Source organism: Alosa pseudoharengus, unplaced genomic scaffold (assembly GCF_046254945.1).
Source record: "Alosa pseudoharengus isolate Yale_2024_CS ecotype anadromous, Long Island Sound unplaced genomic scaffold, YU_APseudo_1.1 YU_APseudo_1.1_scf_1, whole genome shotgun sequence".
Taxonomy (NCBI): domain Eukaryota; kingdom Metazoa; phylum Chordata; class Actinopteri; order Clupeiformes; family Clupeidae; genus Alosa; species Alosa pseudoharengus.
Window position 1 is genome coordinate 10,153,304 of NW_027468564.1, and position 22,364 is coordinate 10,175,667.

A 22,364-nucleotide genomic window follows, 5' to 3' on the forward strand; every position below is an offset into this window, starting at 1 on the left:
AAACCTGACCGGAGAGAAAAGGACTAACGTTAAATCGAATGGATTGAAGGTACATATTTAACTGTAATATTTACAAGATTAGAACAAGACTAAATACATAAATAGTAATGTAGACATAATTATGATCGTAGACATCCAGAAGACAAAACTTCAAACTGAACTGCAACTTTCTGAACTGCCTGTACTGCATCGAATGCTGGCTTCGGTGAGTTCGTTTTTTCCGTTAAAAGTTTATGCTAAGCTAGGTTTGCTACAACCCGATCACACTCGCCATGCGTATGATTCCGGACGCAAACCTGTGCACGCCAATGCGTACAGTAATGTACGCAATTGTCAATAATTCGCACATGCGCGATAGCCTGAAATAGGCTTCCTCGAGCTTGCAATGGTTTTCACAGGTAGGCTACAGTAGGCTAGCTTAAATCCGTTCATTTGCTCGTGTTTGCTATTGTTTCTGTTTCAAAATGTGTGTTTAAACTGCTACCCTATTTTAGTTGGATAACATGACCTATCCCGCACATCTGTAGGATATTTAATATTTATTGGCGATAGTGTTTTGTTTTTTTAATTGGTATAAACAAGCGTGCATTTAATAGGCTACAAGCGAGCCTAATTTTAATAATAATAGCCTGGTAAAGCTGTAATATTTTAATTTGAGCCTTGTTAAACATCCCCGATATATTTAGTAGTTTGTTTAAGATTTCTGGACTGTTTGGATGGTGACTGCTATAAAGTTCTCGGACATACTTTTTTTAAAAAGTGGCGAAAGTCCAGTTCAAATCGGAGAAATTTTCCATCACGTCCTATATTGATGTCATTAGTTTGCGACATAATTGTTCACTCCTCGGCTGCCGCAGCCCAGATGGATGCATAGGGATGGATGTTGTGGTCAGCCTTGGTAAATTGGTACAAAAGTATGTCTTTTTTCGTGGTCAGTTAAACTCCTGTTCTGCCTTGTTCGCTTCCAAGTTTTGCAAGTATAAGAAAACAAGGAGATCACGTCAATAGGCCTAGGTTTTAAGACAACAGCTGGCAGCAGTCTGCCTGCCCCGTGTCTTACCATGCCACCGCTGATGTAAGTAAGCAATGTCCCGTTTAATGTCAATATAACTTACTGTTCACGTTGATAGTTGGCTATTGGGTAATGTTTCCATTTTCTTTTCTAGTGTACTTTGATAAGAAAACGATACATTTTCAATGATGGAATGGATCATTCTATACACATCGATGTTACATGCACGCAATGAAAAAGCTAATAAGCTAGCGCTGGCAATAGGCAAACTTCATCAAAATGGACAGTTCAAAACAAACGTTGGATCTTATCATTCTCTGTTGCAGTAACTTAGAAGAGATGGATATTATAACAATATTGCCGTATTACTACAATATTTTCTTCAAATAAATCAACTGGCCGATACAATACTGCACTGAGGTAGCCATCTAGTCATGAGTTTGTGGTTGTAGCTGTTGAGATGCCCAGCTGTTATGGGGAAACAAAAATACCATGGCACCAAAGAATTGTCTTGTTTACAGGGCAATCCATGTATTAGTGAACACATGATGATTTCCTGTGGCCCAGTGGTCAGATAAATAAATGAATGAATTATTGAAAAAAAATATTCTTCCCCTTTCAGAAAGAAGCTGTTCTGATGTGTTTTCCTTTCCACCCCAAATCCCTATCCCACATAATTTGACCAGTGGTCCTTGGTATGTCCATCTTGCATTTGCATTGAACACATTCATATTTTTAATTTTCTTTCTCTCAAAATGTATTGCTCGGCATTCTTCGGACATTCGACTCTGGCAGTGATTGTAAGTTGGAAGAGGTTAGCAATGTAAGGAAGGGTATAGTACATATGATTTAATCTGGAGTGTTCAGTAGTATATATTATTTTAACCTGAGTGTCCAGTGTTCAGAAATCAGTCTATTACAACATCACAGAATTATGTTATGTTCCGCTTGTGTTGTCCTGCTGTGGCTGTCTATTGTTGTTGTTGTTGTTGTTGTTCTGTGGTGTATGTGTTGTTGTGTGTGCAATTGTTGTTGTGTGTTGTTTTGGTGGGCTGATGGTTGTTGTTGACTGTTTTTGAAAAAAGAACACTAACTGTAGGCATAATTGCTCTTGGATGGGGATTTAAAGCAAGGTTCCTATTGATCTCCTTCAGATAATGTGGCCTCTTCATTTTCAACTGGGAAGGACCTGCATGGACTTGAGAATACAGAGCCAATCGGTATGTACAGTATTAGATACACACACACACACACACACTTACTCACTCACTCACTCACACACACGCACTCTCTCGGAGGAATCAACGCTGTTACACCTATCCTGTAGATGTCAATTAATATGAATTAAGACATGTCACACCTTCCTATTTACTATGGTACATCATATTCAGAAAATACATAGTTTTCATGACTGCAACTGCTTTGCCTTTGTGTTGGAGCTCAAAACATCATATGCCCCATTCATTCGCCAATATACAAAATAGAAAAATATTTTTTTTGCAGACACAATGCTTTGCGTTACAGCTAGAGGGATGAAACTTTGCATACTCCATGTGGGTCATGTGCAGAAGGTCTGATTTGAATTTCAGCCTCGTAGCTCCATGCTACCACCCAAAACTCCACCTCTGAAGTGGGAGTGGTCAACTTTATTAAAGTTTTTCCTTCACAGTTTTTTTTGTGAGTGTCTCAGAGATCCCACCTTTGGAGCAGTTGTCAGGGGCCTCAAGGCGGTGCCGTTCGTCTTGGTCCCATCCCTCTAGCACCTAGCGTTACCGCGCCAGAAGAGAGAAACCTTGTACGTTTCGAACAGTTTATCTCCTTCCGGGAATAATCCACCGACTCCAAACTGAGCCTGGCTTGTTTGTGATGTCCCGTTGTTCAACATATTCTGATTTCATACTTATCGGACCAACATAAGTGAGTTTTTTTGGCTAAAAATGGCTAAACGTTAGCAATTCCACTGCTTTGTTATTTTGCATAGCAACCACCATATGTACCCTAGCAACACCCAAGCAACCACCTTAATTACCCTAGCAACACCCTAGCAACCATCTTAATTACCATAGCAACCGCTTGAATAATGTCAAGCTAGCAACCACCATAGCAACCAAGATGCTTACCCTAACAACCACCATAGCAACCATGTTATTTTGCATAGCAACCACCATATCTACCCTACCAACACCATAGCAACCATTCAAATTACCTTAGCAACAACCTAGCAACCACCATAATATGACCATAGTAACCACCATAGCAATGCCATTACTGACCTGACCAACATATGTGTGTTTTTTGGCTAAAAATTGAAAAATGGCTTAATGTTAAATAGTCAAAAAATATTTTTTTGCAGACACAATGCTTTGCGTTACAGCTAGAGGGATGAAACTTTGCACACTCCATGCGGGTCATGTGCAGAAGGTCTGACTTGAATTTCAGCCTCGTAGCTCCATGCTACCACCCAAAACTCCACCTCTGAAGTGGGAGTGGTCAACTTTTTTTATGTTTTTCCTTCACAGTTTTTTTTGTGGGTGTCTCAGAGATCCCACCTTTGGAGCAGTTGTCAGGGGCCTCAAGGCTGTGCCGTGCCTCTTGGTCCCATCCCTCTAGCACCTAGCGTTACCGTGCCAGAAGAGGTAAATCTTGTACGTTTCGAACCGTTTATCTCCTTCCGGGAATAATCCACCGACTCCAAACTGAGCCTGGCTTGTTTGTGATGTCCCGTTGTTCAACATATTCTAATTTCATACTTATCGGACCAACATAAGTGAGTTTTTTGGCTAAAAATGTAAAAATGACTAAATGTTAAATCGCCAAAAAAAATAGTTTTTGCCAGCACAATGCTTTGCGTTACAGCTAGAGAGATGAAACTTTGCACGCTCCATGTGGGTCATGTGCTGATGGTCTGACTTGAATTTCAGCCTTGTAGCTCCATGCTACCACCCACAACTCCACCTCTGAAGTGGGAGTAGTCAACTTTTTTTATGTTTTTCCTTCACAGTTTTTTTTTTGGGTGTCTCAGAGATCCCACCTTTGGAGCAGTTGTCAGGGGCCTCAAGCTGTGCTGTGCCTCTTGGTCCCATCCCTCTAGCACCTAGCGTTACCACGCTAGAAGAAAGAAACCTTTTACGTTTCGAACAGTGTATCTCCTTCTGAAAATAGTCCACCAACTCCAAACTGAGCCTGGCTTGTTTGTGATGTCCCGTTGTTCAACATATTCTGATTTCATACTTATCGGATCAACATAAGTGTGTTTTTTGGCTAAAAATGTAAAAATGGCTAAACGTTAGCAATTCCACTGCTTTGTTATTTGGCATAGCAATCACCATATGTACCCTAGCAACACCCAAGCAACCACCTTAATTACCCTAGCAACATCCTAGCAACCATCTTAATTACCCTAGCAACCACTTGAATAATGTCAAGTACCAACCAACCAACATGCTTACCCTAACAACCACCATAGCAACCATGTTATTTTGCATAGCAACCACCATATCTACCCTAGCAACACCACAAGCATATATTTTCAGTTTTACCTTTACATCCTGCAGAAGTTCAAGAGGGATCTCTCGTATGCAGTGCTGCTCCTTTGCCTCATCAAGGTGAGATGTGTAACCTACAGTATATTCCACCCTTATGTTTGCTTAATCTCATTCTGGCATATGGTTTTATTAAGCACTAAAAACTACCTGCACTCGTCACGTCACTCTGAACAGTGATGTCATCCTGGCATATGGTTTTATTAATCACACAGAAGGGAGGAATATAACTTATTATAGCTTAAATCACATCTCCACACTACAGGCGTTCAAAAAATATATAATTTAGGCTATCTACGGTAGGTATGGTTATGGTAGGTATGGTTATGGATATGGTTTGCATGGCTGAAACTGCTTTGCCTTTGAGTTGGAGCTCAAAACATATCATATGTGTACCTCGTTCGCCAATATGCAAAATAGAGCCATGTATAGATTTATGTCCTCCAAAGTTTGCAGGAAAGTGGGACATGTCCTATTGTATGTTAAATCACACCTACAACTGATCGATCGTATGATATGCAAAAGTCTGCAGGAAAGTATGTCAGGCTTTCAGAATATATACAGTGGGACATGTCTCAATTCATGTTAAATGTTCATCATTGTCTTCATAATTAAAGGTTTGAAGGGACAGAGGACGGTGGTGCAAAAGAGAAGGAGGGCCAGCCGGGCCTCGTGGAGTTCAATCAGTGGCAGGGTATTTTTTAGCCTGACAGTGTAGCTGTAATGTTAAAGTTGGTGACTTTGGAGAGCTAGACGGTAAAGATGTGCACCCGCTAATATTGGGTACAGTGAAGAAAGAAAGGGAGGGAGGCTGCTTTTAAAAGAGAGGGAAAGTATGATTTTTTTACGGGTGCGAAATCACGATAAATGACCGGCAAAACCCTACTGCTGAACAAACTAGCCATGAAGATGAACTATTTTTCAGCATGTTCTAGTTGGAATATAGTAGGCTAGAAGCTAATGTAATAGTGTTATTTGATGCGATTTCCTGTGATATTTTAGAGGAGGCTGTGCTTCCCCTGTAGTCTTGGAGCAATCGCCTCTAGATTAGAACTATCGAAGATGACATTCAATGGAAGAACAATTCTTTTAGTATGGTCACAATCTGGCCCTGAGTTTTGATACAAATTATATTGACATGGCAACACAAACCTAATTGATAATGGATTTTAAGGGGGTTCATTTAGGGCCAAAGTATCTTGAGGCCTTTTGGACCAATGACAGGAAGGCTGAGCTGCTGAACATGTACACTAATAGGGGTGTGTCAAGTGGTATGTATAAATGAAAGTGGTGTTAAGGTTTGTTTTTGTGTCAATCCTTTCTTGAAGTTCAGAAAAGGAACCTTAACATTTGTTTTTAATGACACTGAGCGTACTGTCTTACAGATGCTTTGGGGGGTGAGAGGCCGTACGTTGACCCTGATATCAGTGGCACACATTGCCGGATGGCAATTGGCCGTCTGATAAAAGAACATGGTATGACTGGCATTCTATGTTTTCAATTTCCTTATTTAAAGATCAAAATGATGCAGACTACTGAATCTGATTACACTTTAACACCCTTCTATCTCAGCACTGAGTCAAGGTTTGTCTCGGCCTGAATATCTGCCACAACACAGGCTGCCTTGGTGGCCTGAGGAGTTGCCCTTTGCCTCAGCCAGTGACGGTACGTTAATATTGAATAACCAGCTATTACTGTTTCGACTGCATGCACACAGCTGTTGCAACATGATTTGACTTTAACTTTGTTTTAACTTTGTTTCTCACTATGGTCATTTTGATACACTTTGATGCATTTTTTAAAGGAAAAGGTGAAGGGCGTAAAGCTTTCGCTGCTGAAAAGCTGAGGCAGGTGGTACACTCATACAATATATTGTATTACAATCTCCAGGTATATATACAATTGTATGAACCTTTTGCATACCAGTATGAACCTTTTGCATACCAGTGTGTTTTACAGACTAAAACAGATTTGTACATACATATCTAACAATAATGCGCTTTTCCTTTAATCTGTTGAGCAGCAGCAGTCTGTTGAGGCACCACCATCACCCCCATCACCAGCACCAGCAACGACCCCCCACCCACCCCCATGATGCAAGGACGCTGGGCACCAGCAGCAGCATCACCACTTCCAGCCTTTAATGCAGATTTCAATCTCCAGGTATATATGTACAATTGTATCAAGCTGTCTAAATTGCTGTAGTTTTGCTTCATTCCTTAAAAACAGAAAATACTTAAAAAGAGAAGGATGAATGATTTCAAGTGCAACCATTGTGTTTAAAGACATTTGTACATACATATCTAACAATGATGCGCTTTTCCCTTAGTCAGAGAATGTGCAGCAGTTTGTTGAGGCACCACCAGCAACAGTAGCAGTACCAGCTGCAGCTGTGTCAGTGGCAGGAGCAGCACCAACAACAGCACAAACACCATCAGCACCACTAACACCCAATGCAATAACAATAAAGGCATTCATTCATTTACTCATTAGTCATTTTGTATTACTACATTCATTATTATTGTTGTAATCTCACATGTACTATGGCTACCATAATTAAAATTAGATAGATACATAGATAATGTGTCTTAATAGGCCTACAGTGAAAATACATTATATGTAGCCAACTGTTCCAGCAATTCAATTCAATTTCAATTCAAAAAACGTTATTTATCCCCGAGGGGCAATTTTCTCTATGCAGGCATAGTGACATATAAGACATAACACAACATATAAGACAGGACAGACAAAGAAAGAATAGGACAGACAGGAGTGTAGGGGGGGGGGGGTTAGTCCCAGGAGATGGAATTGGAGGGGGCTTGGATTCAAGTTCAAAAGGCGAATAGCCTCAAAAGTAAAGGTGGCCTTCCTCCTGTTAGTCCTAGCCAGAGGACAGCGCAGACGCCTGCCAGAGGGCAGCCATTCAAAAACCCTGTGTAGGACATGGGTAGAGTCTTCTAGGATGCAGTAGGCTTTCCTTAATGTTGCCTTGTCGTGCAGTGATGTCAGAGACTGAAGAGGGTGGCCAATGATTTTAGAACATGTGTTCACAATGCTCTGGAGGTGTTTCTTATTTTTGACTGAGAGGGAGTGAAACCAGCACATGGATGAAAAGGTCAGTATACTTTCAATAAAGAAGTGTAAAAAATGCTAAGAATCTTCCTGTTCACTCCAAAGGAGTAAAGCTTCCTCAAGAAATACTGCCTCTGTTGACATTTTTTCATAATCACCTCTGTATTAGAGTCAAAACGCAGTTTGTCATCAATGATAGTGCCCAGATATTTGTATTCATGTACAACTTCCACTGGTTCCCCATGGATTGTAGTTGCAGTCCTGCTTCCTCCACGCATAGTGGAGTCAATAAACATCTCCTTGGTCTTTGTAACATTTAGCTCCAAAAATGAGCTATCACACCATTCCACAAACTCACTGAGGACAGGCCCGTGATCTTGGACAGAACCATGTAGCAGGGAAAGGAGAACAGTATCGTCAGCAAACTTCACTAGGTGACGATCAGCATGGCGGCTTCTACAGTCATCTGTGTACAAGATGAAAAGTAGTGGTGAGAGGACACAACCTTGGGGTGAGCCAGTGGACGTGTATCTGATGTCAGAGAAACCTCTTGTTGACCAGCACCGTCTGTGTTCTTTGGGTCAGAAAGTCTGTAATCCACAGAATTAGTTGATGATCCAGGTTGAAATAGTCCATAAGTTTTTTAGCCAGCATGTGAGGTTGAATGGTGTTAAAGGCAGATGAGAAATCTGCAAATAGGAGCCGGGCAAAAGAATTTGGGCTTTCTACATGTTCATGGATGGCATTCAAGCAAGGAGGAAGATGCATGGGGTATGGATATTGGACATCCACTCCTAGGCTTATTCTCCTATACTCCCCCTGTAGCCTAGTAGCCAGCATTACATTTTACATTTAAATCTCTCACTTTGGCCTATGGGACACTGACTGGATCTGCTCCTTGTTATTTCAATTCAATGATCAAGATGTACTTCCCCAACCGCCATGCTGTCTTCTGATTACCATTTGTTCTGTCGACTAGGCCTACTCTCATGAACGCTAAATTCAAGACTTCCTCAGTGATTCCATGTGGGTGCAATACGTTGCACAGTGCTCTCTGTTCCTGTGATAGTTTACAGTGTTTTTAAAAGGCGTCTAAAGACACATTTGTCCAACATGCACTTAGTCCATTAAGCAGTAAAGCACTATAACTTGTTATTTATCATTGATTGAATGGGCATTTGTTTATTAGCCTATTGCCTAGCCTATTGCTATTGTCCTAATTCACCCGCTTCGAACGTTATCACTCGATTGAATGGGCGTTATCAATCGTAATCAGCCTCATAGTTATGGGTTAGAAGGGGCCATCTACACCTTCTAGCAGGTTCAGACGGCTGTTATCATCGATTCACATGGTTGACCACGATACGAACACATTGGGATCCCAGAATCCAATCAGAAACGGAAATTACCGAGCAGGGACGGGCTAAAACGAAGAATTTAAATCGGGAAAGGTGGTGAGATGTGTTAGTGTACGTTTCCTGAAACGGAAATTACTGAGCAGGGACGGGCTAAAACGAAGAATTTAAATCGGGAAAGGTGTTTTTTTGTTGTTGTTTCGAACAAAATATAGGGATACTTATCCTGACTAAAACTGAGAAGGTTGCTAGGGTGTTGCTAGAGTAGATATGGTGGTGGCTATACTAAATTAAGTGGTTGCTAGGGTAATTGAGATGGTTGCGAGGCTAGTCATGTTGGTTGACTATCAAAGTGGTTGCTAGGTTGGCATTGTGCAGGTGGTTGCTAGGTTGTTTACAGGGTAACCAAGAAGGTTGCTAGGGTGTTGCTAGGGTAGATATGGTGGTTGCTATTCCAAATAAAGTGGTTGCTATGCTGGTTGCAAGGTTAATCATGTTGGTTGCAATGGTGGTTGCTCGGTTGACATTGTGGTGGTAGCTGTGAGGTTGTTGGTAGGGTAATTAATATGGTTGCTAGGTTGTTGCTATGGTTCTTATGTTGGTTGCTAGGTTGTTGCTAGGGTAACTTAGAAGAATTTTGTTCAGCTAATACATTTTGGCCTACAATATTAAGGGACAGCTGAATTGACCATCTAAACCATATATTTTCTTAAAGCCTATAGTCTGTAGATGTCAATTAATATGAATTAAGACATGTCCAACATTCCTACTTACTTTGGTGCATCATATAGGCTTAAGCAATACTGCTATTTTTGCTCTTAGACTATAAAAATCCATAATCACTTTAAAAACGCTAACTGATTACAATAGTTTTTGAAAGTCAATTTTTTTAAATCATGCTTGAAATTGTAACCATATTCTTTATTGAGTTATGTTAATTGACTATAATACTATTGTATTGTCATCCTTCTTTGGGACTTGAGTACTTCAATATCCCCTTCATGTATCAATGTACATTAAAGCATCTTTGATAGTAAAGGACTCTCCATGTAAATAATTACTTGAATTGTCTTTCACTTGTACTGGTTCTATATGTTTGGACCACTGATTGACTGCACTCTGGTTTTCATCAGCAAGGTCAAGGCTTAAATAAACCTCAGATAAGTCTGTTTTCATCCCATGCATTATATGTGCTAATGTTGTGAAGTAATTGGTGTAACCCTACAAAGGTCTGTCTGTCTGACCTATGACCTATTTGACAAACTAGTTTGTTATCATCCCGTGTATCAAAATATGTACCACATGTTGGTACTATCTTGAATTAACTAGTGTAATCCTATCAAGGCCTGTCTGACCTATGCAAATTATGGCCATCTAAACCTAGGGTTAGCATTTCTAACTTGCATACCTCATAAACAGACTAAATTTAGCATGTGACATCTATCTATGACATAAAATATATGAGATACGTAAAATCACATCTCACACATTCATAGACTCTATAGCGCCCCCTAGAAATCTACATTTTCCAATCTTTGGCTCCGCCTCCTGACAACATACAAGCAGCTGGAGGTCTCAAATTTGACAAACAAGTTTGTTATCATTCCCTGTATCAAAATATGTGCCACATGTTGGTACTATCTTGAATTAACTGGTGTAATCCTATCAAGGCCTGTCTGACCTATGCAAATTATGGCTATCTAAACCTAGGGTTAGCATTTCTAACTTGCATACCTCATAAACAGACTAAATTTGGCATGTGACATCTATCTATGACATGAAATATATGAGATACGTAAAATCACATCTCACACATTCATAGACTCTATAGCGCCCCCTAGAAATCTACATTTTCCAATCTTTGGCTCCGCCTCCTGACAACATACAAGCAGCTAGAGGTCTCAAATTTGACAAACAAGTTTGTTATCATTCCCTGTATCAAAATATGTGCCACATGTTGGTACTATCTTGAATTAACTGGTGTAATCCTATCAAGGCCTGTCTGACCTATGCAAATTATGGCCATCTAAACCTAGGGTTAGCATTTCTAACTTGCATACCTCATAAACAGACTAAATTTGGCATGTGACATCTATCTATGACATAAAATATACGAGATACGTAAAATCACACCTCACACATTCATAGACTCTATAGCGCCCCCTAGAAATCTACATTTTCCAATCTTTGGCTCCGCCTCCTGACAACATACAAGCAGCTAGAGGTCTCAAATTTGACAAACACGTTTGTTATCATTCCCTGTATCAAAATATGTGCCACATGTTGACATTTCATGAAATAATGGGTGTGACACTTACCTAGGCCTGTCTGGCCATATGGGTGTCTCAATTGTAGTTTCTGAGTATGTCCGGTGCATCAAACTTGCCATGGCAGGTAAGATCAGTGAAATTGGGTCTATTTCAGCACAGCACACCTCTGTGTATCATATTCAACCAAAATATGGATGTTTTAATAGTTTGTGTATGATTTAATAACTTTTGTTGGTCAACATCTGTCAAAAAATGCTCTCTGAACGGCCATTTCTGAAGATTTCTTGTGCATCAAAATTCCCACAGCACCTTAGATTAGTGAAATTGGGTTTATTTCAGCACAGCACACCTCTGTGTATCATATTCAATCAAAATATGGATGTTTTAATGGTTTGTGTATGATTTAAGAACTTTTGTTGGTCAACATCTGTCAAAACAATGCTCTCTGAACGACCATTTCTTAAGATTTCTTGTGCATCAAAAGTCCCACAGCACCTAAGATAAGTGAAATTGGGTTTATTTCAGCACAGCACACCTCTGTGTATCATATTCAATCAAAATATGGATGTTTTAATGGTTTGTGTATGATTTAAGAACTTTTGTTGGTCAACATCTGTCAAAAAATGCTCTCTGAACAGCCATTTCTGAAGATTTCTTGTGCATCAAAATTCCCACCGCACGTAAGATAAGTGAAATTAGGTTTATTTCAGCACAACACACCTCTGTGTATCATATTCAATCAAAATATGGATGTTTTAATGGTTTGTGTATGATTTAAGAACTTTTGTTGTTCAACATCTGTCAAAACAATGCTCTCTGAACGGGCATTTCTTAAGATTTCTTGTGCATCAAAAGTCCCACAGCACCTAAGAAAAGTGAAATTGGGTTTATTTCAGCACAACACACATCTGTGTATCAAGATCAAAATATGTAAGTTTGTGATTGCTTTAAACAGGGGGTTGTCCAATACACATAAAACAAACAGCAAAGGTATGATAATACAAAGCAGCACTACAGGCACTAAATAATAATTTACATTTGATCAGATTCACTTTTATTGTCATTGTGCAGAGTAAAAGTACAAACAGGGTTCCCACTCTAAGTCAAATGTAAAATTCTATGACTTTTCCCTGACAAAACACCTGAATTTCCATGACTTACAATATACCAACCAATGATTTCAGAGCACCCGCATCAAGAGTCTTTTACTTTTTTAGAGTGGGAGATGAATAAATAGGCATTGAATTAACACAGTTGGGCTACTCAAGCAAGCTGTAAAGCTAATAACCAGATATACACCAATACTATGTGGAAATATGTTATACATTTTGGCTAGTACATCATAAACTACTATGACAAAATTCCCTGATATTCCATGACTTTGCCCCAAAAATGATAAAAATTCCCTGACTTTCCATGTCTGGAATAGACTTTCTAAAATTCTATGATATTCCAGAAATGCTATGACCCGTGGGAACCCTGTACAAAGCAAAAGTGCAATGTGATATACAAAGTATAGACAGATAGTGCATAGGCAGAATAGCTGCAGAAAAATCCCCGGGCTTTGCCTTGCTCGTTCCTGGCCTGTGCCTTGCTCCTTCCTGGCATGTCTTTCTGCTTTGGTGATAACCAAACAGCTGACAACCTGGAAATTAGAAATAGAGATAAAACAAGTGTACAAAGAAAGAAACTACAATCTCAGTGTTTCTCTTGACATGTTCAAACATACTGATAACTATAAAGTCCACTTATAAAATGCAGGTCTATGCCTTTCATATAGTGTGCCAAAGTATTTAAGGAGGGTGGACTAAGTCCTAGTATAGTTTAGGTGGTTGAATCAGCTGTCCCTTAATAGTGTACGGCAAATTGTATCAACTGAACAATTTGTTTCTCGATCTACAATATGGGCCTATGTATGCTTTATTATATGCCAAAGTAAGTAGGAAGGTGGGAAATGTCTTAATATTAATTGACATCTAGAGGCTATGGGTTTTCAGAAAATATGTGGTTTAGGTGGTCAATTCAGCTGTCCCTTAATACACTAGCACATGGCCCACCTTCCTGCAAACTTTGGAGGACATAAATGTATACATGGCACTATTTTGTAAATTGGCGAATGAATGGGGCATATGATAGGTTTTGAGCTCCAACATAAAGGCAAAGCATGTCACTTATACATGCGAGTTAACATAGATTAGCACATGGTCCACCTTCTTGCAAACGCCTTATGATGCACCAAAGTCAGGGGCATGTCTTAATGTATATTAATTGACATCTAGAGGCTATAGGCTTTCAGAAAATATATTGTTCAGGTGGTCAATTCAGCTGTCCCTTAATAGTATAGCCCAAGATGTATCCGCTGTACAATGTGTTTCTCGATCTACAATATGGGCCTATGTACGCCTTATGATGCACCAAAGTCAGTAGGAAGGTGGGGCATGTCTTAATGTATATGAATTGACATCTAGAGGCTATAGGCTTTAAGAAAATATATTGTTCATGTGGTCAATTCAGCTGTCCCTTAATAGTATAGGCTAAGATATATCAGTTGTACAATGCGTTTCTCGATCTACAATATAGGCCTATGTACGCCTCATGATGCACCAAAGTCAGTAGGAAGGTGGGGCATGTCTTAATGTATATTAATTGACATCTAGAGGCTATAGGCTTTCAGAAAATATATGGTTTAGGTGGTCAATTCAGCTGTCCCTTAATAGTATAGCCCAAGATGTATCCACTGTACAATATGTTTCTCGATCTACAATATGGGCCTATGTACGCCTTATGATGCACCAAATTCAGTAGGAAGGGGGTACATGTCTTAATGTATATTAATTGACATCTAGAGGCTATAGGCTTTCAGAAAATATATGGTTTAGGTGGTCAATTCAGCTGTTTCTTAATAGTATAGCCCAAGATGTATCCGCTGTACAATGTGTGTCTCGATCTACAATATGGGCCTATGTACGCCTTATGATGCACCACATTCAGTAGGAAGGGGGTACATGTCTTAATGTATATTAATTGACATCTAGAGGCTATAGGCTTTCAGAAAATATATGGTTTAGGTGGTCAATTCAGCTGTCCCTTAATAGTATAGCCCAAGATATATCAGTTGTACAATCGGTTTCTCGATCTACAATATAGGCCTATGTACGCCTTATGATGCACCAAAGTCAGTAGGAAGGTGGGGCATGTCTTAATGTATATTAATTGACATCTAGAGGCTATAGGCTTTACGAAAATATATGGTTTAGGTGGTCAATTCAGCTGTCCCTTAATAGTATAGCCCAAGATGTGTCAGCTGTACAATGCGTTTCTCGATCTAGCCTACATTATGGGCCTATGTACGCCTTATGATATGTCAAAGTCAGTAGGAAGGTGGGGCATGTCTTAATGTATATTAATTGACACCTAGAGGCTATAGGCTTTCAGAAAATATATGGTTTAGGTGGTCAATTCAGCTGTCGCTTAATAGTATAGCCCAAGATGTGTCACCTGTACAGTGCGTTTCTCGATCTACATTATGGGCCTATATTTAGCACAGCGACAACCATATCTAGCAAAATCACAGTAAAAGTAATGTAAAAGTGACGTAAAATACCTGCCAATTGTGCTCTGTATCCACCGCTGCAGTAGACCATGATGTGAGGATGCACTCCATAACACAGCTGTTAATGGAAGCAAGGACTGAGGTGTCAAGGCCAGGATGCTTCAGCCTCTTCAGGAAGTAGACATATGAGTAGCCAAACAAGGACAATCAAGGCCTTGCTTACATACTGGCTGTCTTGTAGTTTGACACCACTCTCCTTTCTGTGAGTTTTCTGCTGGAGTCATATAATGAAATGCAACCCATACATCAGGATATCAGGAGCAAGGATCTGTGAAAACATAAGTAGAGGGGGGGGGGGACATAAAGATATGTCGAGAAAACATTGCAGGACCATCCCTAAACAACACATCAGGACACCTTTCTTTCCTTTACCCGTACCCTAGAGTGGTACCAAACATACAGCCGTAAATGCTGCAGGAAGTGCTCCCTTGTCATGTACGGCAAATGGTGCTTCAGCCGTTTCAACCGTGCATTAAATTGCTCAGCCTGCTGGGTGTTTATGCCTGACAGCTGAGGATAGCTGTCAGCATTATAGCCAACACTGCAACCTGCACACACACAAACAATTGAAGAAAATATAGTATCGTTGTCTTGCATTGACAAGAACAAGTGAACAACAAGTGTAATGCATTGCAGTAAATTGTGTTGCAGAACATTGCTCACCTTTGTGATTCCTCCAGTGCAACCGGTCTATGAGGAACCAGCTGCTCTGGAAGAAAGCTGGATCCCTGTTAAGGCTGAAGCTGTGCAGCCTGCATGCATTGTCATAAATGATAACATCCGGTGCTGAAACCCATATAAAGAATGTAGACAGAAATCAATAGTTGCAGAAAATTTGTCGAAATTGGTACTACCAAAAACATGAAGGAAGTTTTTACCGGTCAGCCATTTGGTCTTCAATGCGGTAAATGGCAAGTCAACGGACTCTGGAGACTCCATTACCGCATGATGTGGCCCTCCTCAGCCATATTCCTCAAAAGGGGCAAAATAAATGGGGCCTCCTTCTCTGCAACCACCAGAAGTAGAGCCCATTCATCTTGCCCAGTTAGACCTTCCCCATACCTCTTCAGGGCCTCCCTGAGGTGTGGGGACTTGATCAGAATTCAATCACTATGACTATTGGAATGAAAAGCAAAATTGATGACTGTCATTTATTTTGTGTAATTATATTTGTATAATATAATCTTGATATATGTCATACTATGACTGATATTCATTTGTAAATACATATCAGAAAAGTTGAAGGATTGCATACATATACAGTACAATGTTAAAAAATACTTATCTTCCTTCTTTCCCTTGGTCTTTCCCTTGGTCCTGAGTGGGCGGTGTAGCCTGGGGCTGCTTGGCAAACCGGCGATGATAATCATCACCACATCACCACAGCCCTGCAAGGAGCACATATCTGTTGTTATATGTTCAGTTGTGTTCAATTGTAATGCTAATGCTGCTACTAGTATAGCTACTACTACTACTACTAATAATAATAATAGCAATAGTGATGATGATGATGATGATGATCATGGTGATGATAATCCAACCTTGGATTAGGCCCGCATTGAGGACAACAAAAGCCCTCAACCACTTGGATGTCCACCAATTTAAGGAACGACAGCCATGCCCACCGAAACCTCTTGTACGTGATTATCTCCACCACCCCATAGTAAAATAACAAAGCCGTGGAATTGCTAACGTTTAGCCATTTTTAGCCAAAAAAACTCACTTATGTTAGCCAAAAAAACTCACTTATGTTGGTCTGATAAGTATGAAATCAGAATATGTTGAACAACGGGACATCACAAACAAGCCAGGCTCAGTTTGGAGTCAGTGGATTATTCCCGGAAGGAGATAAACGGTTTGAAAAATACAAGGTTCACCTCTTCTGGCACAGTAACGCTAGGTGCTAGAGGGATGGGACCAAGAGGCACAGCACAGCCTTGAGGCCCCTGACAACTGCTCCAAAGGTGGGATCTCTGAGACACTCACAAAAAAAACTGTGAAGGAAAAACTTTCAAAAAGTTCACCACTCCCACTTCAGAGGTGGAGTTGTGGGTGGTAGCATGGAGCTACAAGGCTGAAATTCAAGTCAGACCTTCAGCACATGACCCACATGGAGCGTGCAAAGTTTCATCTCTCTAGCTGTAACGCAAAGCATTGTGCTGGCAAAAACGACTTTTTTGGCGATTTAACATTTAGCCATTTTTACATTTTTAGCCAAAAACCTCACTTATGTTGGTCCGATAAGTATGAAATCAGATTATGTTGAACAACGGGACATCACAAACAAGCCAGGCTCAGTTTGGAGTCAGTGGATTATTCCCGGAAGGAGATAAACGGTTTGAAACGTACAAGGTTTACCTCTTCTGGCACGGTAACGCTAGGTGCTAGAGGGATGGGACCAAGAGGCACAGCACAGCCTTGAGACCCCTGACAACTGCTCCAAAGGAGGGATCTCTGAGACACCCACAAAGAAAACTGTGAAAGAAAAAAATAAAAAAAGTTGACCACTCCCATTTCAGAGGTGGAGTTTTGGGTGGTAGCATGGAGCTAAGAGGCTGAAATTCAAGTCAGACCTTCTGCACATTACCCACATGGAGCGTGCAAAGTTTCATCCCTCTAGCTGTAACGCAAAGCATTGTGTCTGCAAAAAAATATTTTTTTAATATTTAACATTTAGCCATTTATCATTTTTTAGCCAAAAAACACACATATGTTGGTCAGGTCAGTATTGGCGTTGCAATGGTGGTTACTATGGTCATATTATGGTGGTTGCTAGGTTGTTGCTTGGGTAATTTGAATGGTTGCTATGGTGTTGCTAGGGTAGATATGGTGGTTGCTATGCAAAATAACATGTTTGCTATGGTGGTTGTTAGGGTAAGCATGTTGGTTGCTATGGTGGTTGCTAGCTTGACATTATTCAAGTGGTTGCTAGGGTAATTAAGATGGTTGCTAGGGTGTTGCTAGGGTAATTAAGGTGGTTGCTTGGGTGTTGCTAGGGTACATATGGTGGTTGCTATGCCAAATAACAAAGCAGTGGAATTGCTAACGTTTAGCCATTTTTACATTTTTAGCCAAAAAACACACTTATGTTGATCCGATAAGTATGAAATCAGAATATGTTGAACAACGGGACATCACAAACAAGCCAGGCTCAGTTTGGAGTTGGTGGACTATTTCCGGAAGGAGATAAACTGTTCGAAACATACAAGGTTTCTTTCTTCTAGCGTGGTAACGCTAGGTGCTAGAGGGATGGGACCAAGAGGCACAGCACAGCTTGAGGCCCCTGACAACTGCTCCAAAGGTGGGATCTCTGAGACACTCACAAAAAAAACTGTGAAGGAAAAACTTTCAAAAAGTTGACCACTCCCACTTCAGAGGTGGAGTTGTGGGTGGTAGCATGGAGCTACAAGGCTGAAATTCAAGTCAGACCATCAGCACATGACCCACATGGAGCGTGCAAAGTTTCATCTCTCTAGCTGTAACGCAAAGCATTGTGCTGGCAAAAACTATTTTTTTGGCGATTTAACATTTAGTCATTTTTACATTTTTAGCCAAAAAAACTCACTTATGTTGGTCCGATAAGTATGAAATCAGAATATGTTGAACAACGGGACATCACAAACAAGCCAGGCTCAGTTTGGAGTCGGTGGATTATTCCCGGAAGGAAATAAACGGTTCGAAACGTACAAGATTTACCTCTTCTGGCACGGTAACGCTAGGTGCTAGAGGGATGGGACCAAGAGGCACGGCACAGCCTTGAGGCCCCTGACAACTGCTCCAAAGGTGGGATCTCTGAGACACCCACAAAAAAAAACTGTGAAGGAAAAACATTAAAAAAGTTGACCACTCCCATTTCAGAGGTGGAGTTTTGGGTGGTAGCATGGAGCTACAAGGCTGAAATTCAAGTCAGACCTTCTGCACATGACCCGCATGGAGTGTGCAAAGTTTCATCCCTCCAGCTGTAACGCAAAGCATTGTGTCTGCAAAAAAATATTTTTGACTATTTAACATTAAGCCATTTTTCAATTTTTAGCCAAAAAACACACATATGTTGGTCAGGTCAGTAATGGCATTGCTATGGTGGTTACTATGGTCATATTATGGTGGTTGCTAGGTTGTTGCTAAGGTAATTTGAATGGTTGCTATGGTGTTGGTAGGGTAGATATGGTGGTTGCTATGCAAAATAACATGGTTGCTATGGTGGTTGTTAGGGTAAGCATCTTGGTTGCTATGGTGGTTGCTAGCTTGACATTATTCAAGCGGTTGCTATGGTAATTAAGATGGTTGCTAGGGTGTTGCTAGGGTAATTAAGGTGGTTGCTTGGGTGTTGCTAGGGTACATATGGTGGTTGCTATGCAAAATAACAAAGCAGTGGAATTGCTAACGTTTAGCCATTTTTACATTTTTAGCCAAAAAAAACTCACTTTTGTTGGTCCGATAAGTATGAAATCAGAATATGTTGAACAACGGGACATCACAAACAAGCCAGGCTCAGTTTGGAGTCGGTGGATTATTCCCGGAAGGAGATAAACTGTTCGAAACGTACAAGGTTTCTCTCTTCTGGCGCGGTAACGTTAGGTGCTAGAGGGATGGGACCAAGACGAACGGCACCACCTTGAGGCCCCTGACAACTGCTCCAAAGGTGGGATCTCTGAGACACTCACAAAAAAAACTGTGAAGGAAAAACTTTAATAAAGTTGACCACTCCCACTTCAGAGGTGGAGTTTTGGGTGGTAGCATGGAGCTACGAGGCTGAAATTCAAGTCAGACCTTCTGCACATGACCCACATGGAGTATGCAAAGTTTCATCCCTCTAGCTGTAACGCAAAGCATTGTGTCTGCAAAAAAAATATTTTTCTATTTTGTATATTGGCGAATGAATGGGGCATATGATGTTTTGAGCTCCAACACAAAGGCAAAGCAGTTGCAGTCATGAAAACTATGTATTTTCTGAATATGATGTACCATAGTAAATAGGAAGGTGTGACATGTCTTAATTCATATTAATTGACATCTACAGGATAGGTGTAACAGCGTTGATTCCTCCGAGAGAGTGCGTGTGTGTGAGTGAGTGAGTGAGTAAGTGTGTGTGTGTGTGTGTGTATCTAATACTGTACATACCGATTGGCTCTGTATTCTCAAGTCCATGCAGGTCCTTCCCAGTTGAAAATGAAGAGGCCACATTATCTGAAGGAGATCAATAGGAACCTTGCTTTAAATCCCCATCCAAGAGCAATTATGCCTACAGTTAGTGTTCTTTTTTCAAAAACAGTCAACAACAACCATCAGCCCACCAAAACAACACACAACAACAATTGCACACACAACAACACATACACCACAGAACAACAACAACAACAACAACAACAACAACAACAATAGACAGCCACAGCAGGACAACACAAGCGGAACATAACATAATTCTGTGATGTTGTAATAGACTGATTTCTGAACACTGGACACTCAGGTTAAAATAATATATACTACTGAACACTCCAGATTAAATCATATGTACTATACCCTTCCTTACATTGCTAACCTCTTCCAACTTACAATCACTGCCAGAGTCGAATGTCCGAAGAATGCCGAGCAATACATTTTGAGAGAAAGAAAATTAAAAATATGAATGTGTTCAATGCAAATGCAAGATGGACATACCAAGGACCACTGGTCAAATTATGTGGGATAGGGATTTGGGGTGGAAAGGAAAACACATCAGAACAGCTTCTTTCTGAAAGGGGAAGAATATTTTTTTATAATAATTCATTCATTTATTTATCTGACCACTGGGCCACAGGAAATCATCATGTGTTCACTAATACATGGATTGCCCTGTAAACAAGACAATTCTTTGGTGCCATGGTATTTTTGTTTCCCCATAACAGCTGGGCATCTCAACAGCTACAACCACAAACTCAGTGCAGTATTGTATCGGCCAGTTGATTTATTTGAAGAAAATATTGTAGTAATACTGCAATATTGTTATAATATCCATCTCTTCTAAGTTACTGCAACAGAGAATGATAAGATCCAACGTTTGTTTTGAACTGTCCATTTTGATGAAGTTTGCCTATTGCCAGCGCTAGCTTATTAGCTTTTTCATTGCGTACATGTAACATCGATGTGTATAGAATGATCCATTCCATCATTGAAAATGTATCGTTTTCTTATCAAAGTACACTAGAAAAGAAAATGGAAACATTACCCAATAGCCAACTATCAACGTGAACAGTAAGTTATATTGACATTAAACGGGACATTGCTTACTTACATCAGCGGCGGCACGGTAAGACACGGGGCAGGCAGACTGCTGCCAGCTGTTGTCTTAAAACCTAGGCCTATTGACGTGATCTCCTTGTTTTCTTATACTTGCAAAACTTGGAAGCGAACAAGGCAGAACAGGAGTTTAACTGACCACGAAAAAAGACATACTTTTGTACCAATTTACCAAGGCTGACCACAACATCCATCCCTATGCATCCATCTGGGCTGCGGCAGCCGAGGAGTGAACAATTATGTCGCAAACTAATGACATCAATATAGGACGTGATGGAAAATTTCTCCGATTTGAACTGGACTTTCGCCACTTTTTAAAAAAAGTACGTCCGAGAACTTTATAGCAGTCACCATCCAAATAGTCCAGAAATCTTAAACAAACTACTAAATATATCGCGGATGTTTAACAAGGCTCAAATTAAAATATTACAGCTTTACCAGGCTATTATTATTAAAATTAGGCTCGCTTGTAGCCTATTAAATGCACGCTTGTTTATACCAATTAAAAAAACAAAACACTATCGTAAATATTAAATATCCTACAGATGTGCGGGATAGGTCATGTTATCCAACTAAAATAGGGTAGCAGTTTAAACACACATTTTGAAACAGAAACAATAGCAAACACGAGCAAATGAACGGATTTAAGCTAGCCTACTGTAGCCTACCTGTGAAAACCATTGCAAGCTTGAGGAAGCCTATTTCAGGCTATCGCGCATGTGCGAATTATTGACAATTGCGTACATTACTGTACGCATTGGCGTGCACAGGTTTGCGTCCGGAATCATACGCATGGCGAGTGTGATCGGGTTGGTTTGCTACTAGAGCTACTGCTGGTGCAGCACCATAAAAGCCTAACGCTAGCTTGAACTCCGGTAATGTTTAATAAACCTTTTAACATAGACCAGTTTCATATAATTTATTTATTGATTTAATTTATTTGATGTGACTATTTATTGGATGTTTTGTACTCTGAGACCTGGATACATGATTGTTTCTGGCCTGTATATTTACAGGTCAGGTTTTTTATAGTGGATAAAAGATCTGAATTGATGGCGAGCCTCCCAGAATCCCGAATCTGAACTTCCCTTCACCTTTCATTTCCCTTCACACCACTGTGGTAGGACTGTAAGACTGACCCAGACTGACCTTTTATATTCCCTGACTTAACCTCCTGATAACTTCTGAATGAACTGTTTAAACCGTTGAAATTGATAATACATT

The 22,364-nt window shown here is 40.3% G+C and overlaps 1 protein-coding gene and 3 long non-coding RNA genes across 11 annotated transcripts in view; 1 reads left to right on the plus strand and 3 right to left on the minus strand.

The window, feature by feature from the left end:
* LOC143136408 (NACHT, LRR and PYD domains-containing protein 3-like) overlaps positions 1 to 22,364 on the minus strand; it is a 151,150-nt gene that overhangs the window by 125,107 nt on the left and 3,679 nt on the right. The window lies entirely within an intron of this gene.
* Positions 260 to 7,039, plus strand: LOC143137535 (uncharacterized). 4 transcript variants are annotated; one of them, XR_012990008.1, is made up of 10 exons: positions 260 to 398; positions 1,635 to 1,707; positions 2,167 to 2,232; positions 3,532 to 3,648; positions 4,567 to 4,617; positions 5,940 to 6,029; positions 6,127 to 6,219; positions 6,359 to 6,444; positions 6,581 to 6,717; positions 6,884 to 7,039. It is a non-coding gene; the product is annotated as an uncharacterized LOC143137535 (long non-coding RNA). The 4 variants fall into 4 exon arrangements; XR_012990010.1 differs by lacking the exon at positions 260 to 398 and adding an exon at positions 761 to 914; XR_012990011.1 differs by lacking the exon at positions 260 to 398 and adding an exon at positions 1,375 to 1,432.
* LOC143137549 (uncharacterized) lies at positions 15,261 to 15,903 on the minus strand. Its single transcript, XR_012990013.1, has 3 exons — positions 15,743 to 15,903; positions 15,528 to 15,650; positions 15,261 to 15,412 (listed from the first exon to the last, which is right to left on the minus strand). It is a non-coding gene; the product is annotated as an uncharacterized LOC143137549 (long non-coding RNA).
* On the minus strand, positions 16,240 to 21,828 carry LOC143137560 (uncharacterized). Of its 4 annotated transcripts, none has more exons than XR_012990020.1 (4): positions 21,809 to 21,828; positions 20,523 to 20,595; positions 19,986 to 20,051; positions 16,240 to 16,252 (listed from the first exon to the last, which is right to left on the minus strand). It is a non-coding gene; the product is annotated as an uncharacterized LOC143137560 (long non-coding RNA). The 4 variants fall into 4 exon arrangements; XR_012990022.1 differs by lacking the exon at positions 16,240 to 16,252 and adding an exon at positions 17,323 to 17,339; XR_012990019.1 differs by lacking the exon at positions 16,240 to 16,252 and adding an exon at positions 18,565 to 18,678.